The following is a 6,797-nucleotide window of genomic DNA, read 5'->3' on the forward strand; positions in this document are numbered from 1 at the left end:
AGAGCTCAAGCTTTTTATCCTCTTCAACTTCAACTTCAAGCAAGCCAGTTATTTTTCTAACTTTCTACTACTTAAGATTCTTATCACTTATAGTTTTTCTTTTAATTAGTACTTACTTTTCTTTTCATTTTTCAGGAGAAGTTATTTCCATCTGCAATCTACAAACACGCATCGGCATAGAGCACACTGAGTAGTGAGTACCAACTACTTAAAATTCGAGTGCACTATTTTTTTTTTTTACTGGATTGTTTATTTGTTTATTTTTTAGATGATATTTTAGGTATGATAGTAACTAAACAGATTTCTTATATATAATAATTTATCATACTATTTTTTTTTTTTAACTAAACAGATTAAAAAAAAATAAAAATTCTCCTACTCAATTTAAAAGAAAAATTTTGTCCGTTATAAGTTAACACAAACTCAATAAATATTGGTCTTGTTTGTAATGGTTTAATCGGAATGAGTTTCTATTGTATTTTTCATTAAAAGCAAACATATATGGAACTAGAAAGATTGATAAAATAATAAGATTACTATAAAGATTGATGATGTTTGTACTTGTTTAATTGGAATGTATTTCTGCTGTATTTTTCTTTTTCTAATATATTTATTTGGTTGGCTGAGTCTTCTAACCCTGTAATTCTACAATTTTAATATTCAATTTAAGGATACTATTCATGGATCCCATCACCAACATATAACCATGAAAACTAACCTTCAAGAAAACACCATAAGTTCTATTTCCTGCACAATGTTTCTGTTTACTGAATTTGTGTTAATTAATAGGCATTGTATTATAGTTTCTAATTTATGCTCTTTTGTAATAATACAAACTACCTATTATAATTTCTTAAAAGGCATGGAGGGGGATTTGAACAATACCGATCCGGTGGAGTGGTATGAAAATGAAAATTCTCTAGAAAATGAAATTAGCAATGCTGGTAGTGTCAGTTCCACAAAAAATATTGAGGATCAAGATATCGATTCTATTGATGTTCAAACTGAAGGAGATTCTTTAAAGCATGCTTATCAAAGAAAGCCAAGGAGGAAGACTTCTATAGTTTGAAAATTTTTTACTGATATGGAAATAAAAGGTGTGAAAAAACATCAATGCAATTGGTGTAAGAGGACATTCACTATATCGAAATCAAGTTGTACTAGTACGATGGGTAGGCATTTGAAAACTTGTTTATCGTACATTGGTGCCAATAAGAAAAAAAAAAAGAAAAAGGTTTTGTCTCTTGAAGCTACGGAGGTTGATGGTGTAGGGAGCGTAACAAATTTTATTTATGATGAAAAGAAGGCTAGAGAAGTTTGTTCTCATATGATTTTATATCATGAATACCCTTTTAATATTGTGGAGCATCGATTTTTTAACAAGTTTGCCAAGACTTTGTCTCCACATTGGGTAAAAATATCTCGGGCTACAGCAAAGAAGGATTGTTTTGCCACTTATGAGAATGAGGAAATAAAATTGAAAACTATGTTGACACGTGTGCACAAAGTTAACATAACGACTGATATGTGGACGTCGCATCAGCAAATTTCTTATATGGTTGTCACATGTCACTTCATTGATTCTGATTGGCATCTAAATAGGCGTGTGTTGAACTTTTGTAATGTGCCACCACCACACACCGGTTTTCTTATTGCTGATGCACTACAAAAATGTTTTCAAAAATGGGGGATTGAGAATAAAATTTGTTCAATTACTATTGATAATGCAAGATCAAATGATATAGCAGTTAGAGTATTGAAAGATGTTTTTAACATGAGAAAAGCCCTTCTTGCTGGTGGAAAATTATTTCATGTTCGATGTGTTGCACATATAACCAATTTATTGGTTCAAGATGGTCTAGGTGAGATTTCTTCGATTGTTGATTGTGTTAGGAATGGAATAAAATACTTGGTGGCATCAGAGGGAAGGTTGGTAAAATTCAGTGAAATTGCCAAGCAATTGCAATTGACCTCTAAGAAATTGTTTTTGGATGTAGCTACACGGTGGAATAGTACATATATGATGTTGGCAGCAGCACTTGAGTTCAAGGGGGTCTTTCCAATGTATTCATACATTGATTCTGGTTTCATTTGGTTTCCATCAGATGGGGATTGGGATAAAGTTGAAAATGTATGTCAGTTATTAGGGGTCTTCAACCAAGTAACCAATATTGTCTCAGGGAGTGACTACCCTACTGCTAATTTATTCCTCCCTGAAGTGTGGAGGATGAAAGAGGTCTTGGCTACAAAGTGTAAAGATGAGAATGAGTATATTAAAGCAATGGCATATAAAATGAGTACCAAGTTTCAGAAATATTAGGGAGAGTGCAACTTATTGATGTCTATTGCTGCTGTGTTGGACCCAAGGAATAAGATGACAATGATACGATTTTGTTTCCTTATAATCTATCAAGAGTTGGAAGCTACCGCGAATGTTGATCGTATCCTTTCAGTTCTGAATGAGTTATATGTTGAGTATGTACAAGAATATAATTCAAGTGTTGCTGAGCAGAATTTACAAATCAATGCTATTGAATCCTTTTCAAGCAGTTCAATTAACGTGGTTGGGAAGAAGAATGTTCTAACAAGTGGTAGGGACCTTTATGACTCATTCGTCAGAAATGTTGAGAAATTGCAGTAGCCGATAAAATCTTATTTACAATCCTAATTGGAGGAGAATGTTCTCATTGTTGAAAAGGGTGTGGAATTTAATGCTTTGGATTGGTGGAAGGCAAATACCCTTAAGTATCGGATTTTGTCTATAATGGCAAGGGATATATTGTCAATACCAATTACTACTGTGACTTCAGAGTCTACATTTAGTGCTGGTGGGAGGGTCATTGATCCTCACAGATCTAAGTTATCTACAGAAACTGTGCAAATGTTATTATGTGGGGCTGATTGGGTCAGAGCGTTACATGGGATTAAAAGGAAGCACAATGTAAGTTTTATTTTAGTGTAATTATAATTGTTATTGTCCTTTGCATTTATAAGGTTCTAAATATTTCTTATTTTCTATTTTTTAACCTTAGGTGGAGGAGGATGAGGAGGAAGAGAAAGTGGAGATTGTCTTACCAGCAATTCTGTAGCAGTTTACTTTCTTTGTTTTTTGCTATATAAGTGACTAAGTGTTGTAATATAATTGCATATTTTAGTTGTGACACTTGTGGAATTCTACTTTTGTTGAAGTCATGAAGAGTTGAAGACATGAAGACTTTAGATTGAGGTAATTAAGACTTCCTATTTAATATTTAGTGATTATGATTTTTTTTATTTTTTATTTTTTTGCATTTACAAAGTTCTAAATATTTTTTATTTATATTTTGTGAACTTTAGGAAGAATTTGAAGTGAAGATTGTCTTACCAAAGTTACAATAGCAATTTGATTTTGAACTAGTAAGTTTATCTGTTTTAATATTATTGAATATTTTGTTTGGGGAATTTTGTTGGACAATACAAATTTGGAGAAGACATGAAGACTTGAGGACTTGAGGTAATGTATGACTTTCTCAATTCCTATTTAATGATTATGGCAAATTGAATTTTGCATTTTTATAAAATTTCCCTTGACATTTTTTTCAAGTGAAAGATTTTTTACTTGATTAAGTAATGCAAGGGAAAAAAAATTTAAATATTTTTTTTTTTTAGTGTGTGCAGGTTTATAGATGTTTTACATCATTATTTTTCAACTTGAGAAAATTTTATTGAGGACATTATTCAACTGCAACTAAATAAGGCTGCTTGGTTTCTTAAGATACATTGGCTATTTTTGATGAGGAAAGGTTCAATAGTTGTTTTTGAGCATGATATGACTTTTTTTTTTAATGCTATTCTAAACTCTGTATTTTATGTAAGGAAATTCCATGAACCTAATTTCCTGTCATGTATTGGAAATATCTTGTTAATTTCTTCTATTATGAAAAATAGAGACATGAAAAATTTCTTGCATAGTGGTGATTGTTTATTTTTTAAGCCACCAAGAGGGGACTATCTTCAAGAATGGATGTCATGGATTCTAGTATTCTACTATGGATAAATGTGCATCAATTACTGCAGAGACACAAGAGGATGTAGGCCCAGCTTAGAGAATTAGCTAGTAGTTTAGGAAAATCCTAGTTTAAGGAATGCCTCCTTGTTCAAGGAGTAAATTTACTAGTAAGGGGGCATGAAGCAGAAAAATTGAGATTTGATTTAATTTGTGATTGTTTAATTTGTTTTTGTATAATTTTCTTGAATCTTGAACAAACTAGTACCTTCGGATAAAAATCAGATGCCAATCGTTATTGAAGAAAACTTAAAAATGGATGGCATGTTTTTGATTTGGAACCGCCGGGGGTATGAATTTGTTCCCAATTTCTTCCAAAGAAAGAAAACAAACCCAGGATTTATTTCATCTTGCTATGTTTTCTTGGAAGACAAACAGAGCTCACATTACAAAGACTCTCAGAAAATATCTGCAACCTCGCTCGTACCGCTAAAATTCGCCCAAATCTCACTGGTCAAATTGTTCGTACAGAGTTTCAAGCTTGATAAAGAAGAAATCTTGCCCAGAAAACTTGGTAACGGACCCACCAAATTGCAACTCATACAAGAGAGATTTCTTAACTCTAAAATCTTAAGCCTACCAAAGAAATCTCTCCAGATGGAGGTATTGTTTTTGAAGAGGGCATCGAGACTTTTCCCTGTAAAAGGAACCCCAATATCCTGCATACATAATGTGAGGGAGAATAGAAAAAAGAACAAAGAAAACAAGAAACCTAGCTTGCAAAAAAGAAGAGTCAGATTACACAGAGAGAAAAGTAGAAAAGGATAAAAAAAATAAAAATAAAAATAAAAACCCAAGGACGAGGGAGAGGGTTTAGACAGTATGAAGCGTTACTTATTGGAGAAGCAGGAACTTCCCTCGCAGAAAATGACAGAGATTAAATCTGACCCGTCCAAATTAACAAGCATTTTGTTATCCAAATTAAATCTGACCCGTCCATTATTTTAACAGGAGATTGCTTTTAAAACTTTTACAGCAAACTTTTAGTGAGTTTGCTTAGCTGTTCTCCATATCATGTCCAGCTGCTTATCCATGCCAGGTGTCTAGCTTCTACTTCTACACTAGTCTTCTCACGCACGTCACACACACTGTCCAAGGATTGAACACATTGTCCAAAGGTTGAACACTTCACGTCTTCACTTGTCCAGCTTCCTTCTCTTCTTTCTTCCTCCTTACACCTAATGCCTTATCTTTTCTAAGTTGTCTCTCTCGATCTCCTCTCTTCTCTGTCTCTCATATGCCCGACTTCCCCTTTCCCTTTTCTTCCTCTCTTCGTCTCACACGCACTCGAGAGTGAAGAATCAAGAGGGAGCTACCGAACGGAAAATGCAGATCGAGGCTAAGAGGCCGTGTTGCAAAGAAGAAGAAAATAAGAAGAAGATGGTGAAATAAGGAGAAGAAGCTGAGAGGCCGTTTTACTCGCGAGTCGGGCGAGCCGAGTGCCCGATAAGACACTCGGCTCGTCAAAAAACCAAGCTCAAGCTCGAGCTCGAGCCTGGACATGATTTTACTCTTGGCGAGCCGAGCCGAGCTCCATATCTAATACCCGTCACGAGCTCGAGCCGAGCTTGGACAACCACTACTTGCCCAAGCTCGGCTCGTATACATGCCTACCACCGAGTCACCAAAAAAGACAAATAAAAAAATTAAAAAAAAAAAAAATCCAAACAAACAACAATAAGTCTGCTCTCATAAACATGTGTATCAGAGTTTCACCTAATCATACTTTTGATACTTATCTTTCCTTCAAAAATACTGTTAAAAAGCATAAATGCAAAGACAAACAAAAGCGGGCCATCAACTTTGTCCTTTGTCCAATCTATAAAATGACATAGAAATAGCTATCATTGATCTCTTACAGACAATTTCTGCAGAATGGCTTGTTTCGTTACTTTTATCACCCTATACTCATTCCTGATCTTCTCAGCCTCACTGAACACCATCAGTGGGGCTTTCATTGAGGATTTCTTAGAAGCCATGGTAATAGAGCGAGAAGAAAAACGACCCACCTCCCACTTCTTCTTCCATGACATCATTAGCGGCAAACACCCAAGTACTGTGAGAATTGCAGGGCAATCGGAAAGCACATTTGTTGTGTGACGCACGCAGAATGTAATAATCGATAACCACAATCGGGTACCCGGTTATCCGGTTGCGGTTATTTTCAGTTTTTCGGTTTCCTATTTTTTGGTTAGCGGTTATTAATGGTTACCGGTTATTTTCGATTAATAACCGCCCCACTTGTACACCCCTACTATTTTCATTTCACTCAGGCTGTGTTCAACCCTCGACGCTAGTCCTTAAAATTAAAAATTTATTAAAAAAAAAAAAAAGAAGAAAGAAAAAAGAAATGAAGTAATACTATATATATATATATGAATTACACATATTCTCCTCAAACTATTATTCAATTGTTAATATTCTCTCAAACTACTAAAACAATGTTAATGTCCCCAATGACAAAATACCCTTCATAAAATTAAAAAAAAAATCTTAAAATTATAATAAAAATACTAAAAACTTAAAAAAAAAAAAAATTATTAATAACTAAAAATTAAAAACCAAGACAATTAAATTTTTTGTTTTCTAAAAAAACTTCTTAAAAAAATTGAAAAACCAAGGTGATCATTTCATTTTATTTTATTTTTTCGTTTTTTTAATTTTTAATTTTAATTTTTCAAACAATTTTTTCTTTTTTAGTTTTTAGTTTTTGAATTTATAAGAATATTTTTGTTTTATCGAAAAAATTTTA

Source organism: Alnus glutinosa, chromosome 6 (genome assembly GCF_958979055.1).
Source record: "Alnus glutinosa chromosome 6, dhAlnGlut1.1, whole genome shotgun sequence".
Lineage (NCBI taxonomy): Eukaryota > Viridiplantae > Streptophyta > Magnoliopsida > Fagales > Betulaceae > Alnus > Alnus glutinosa.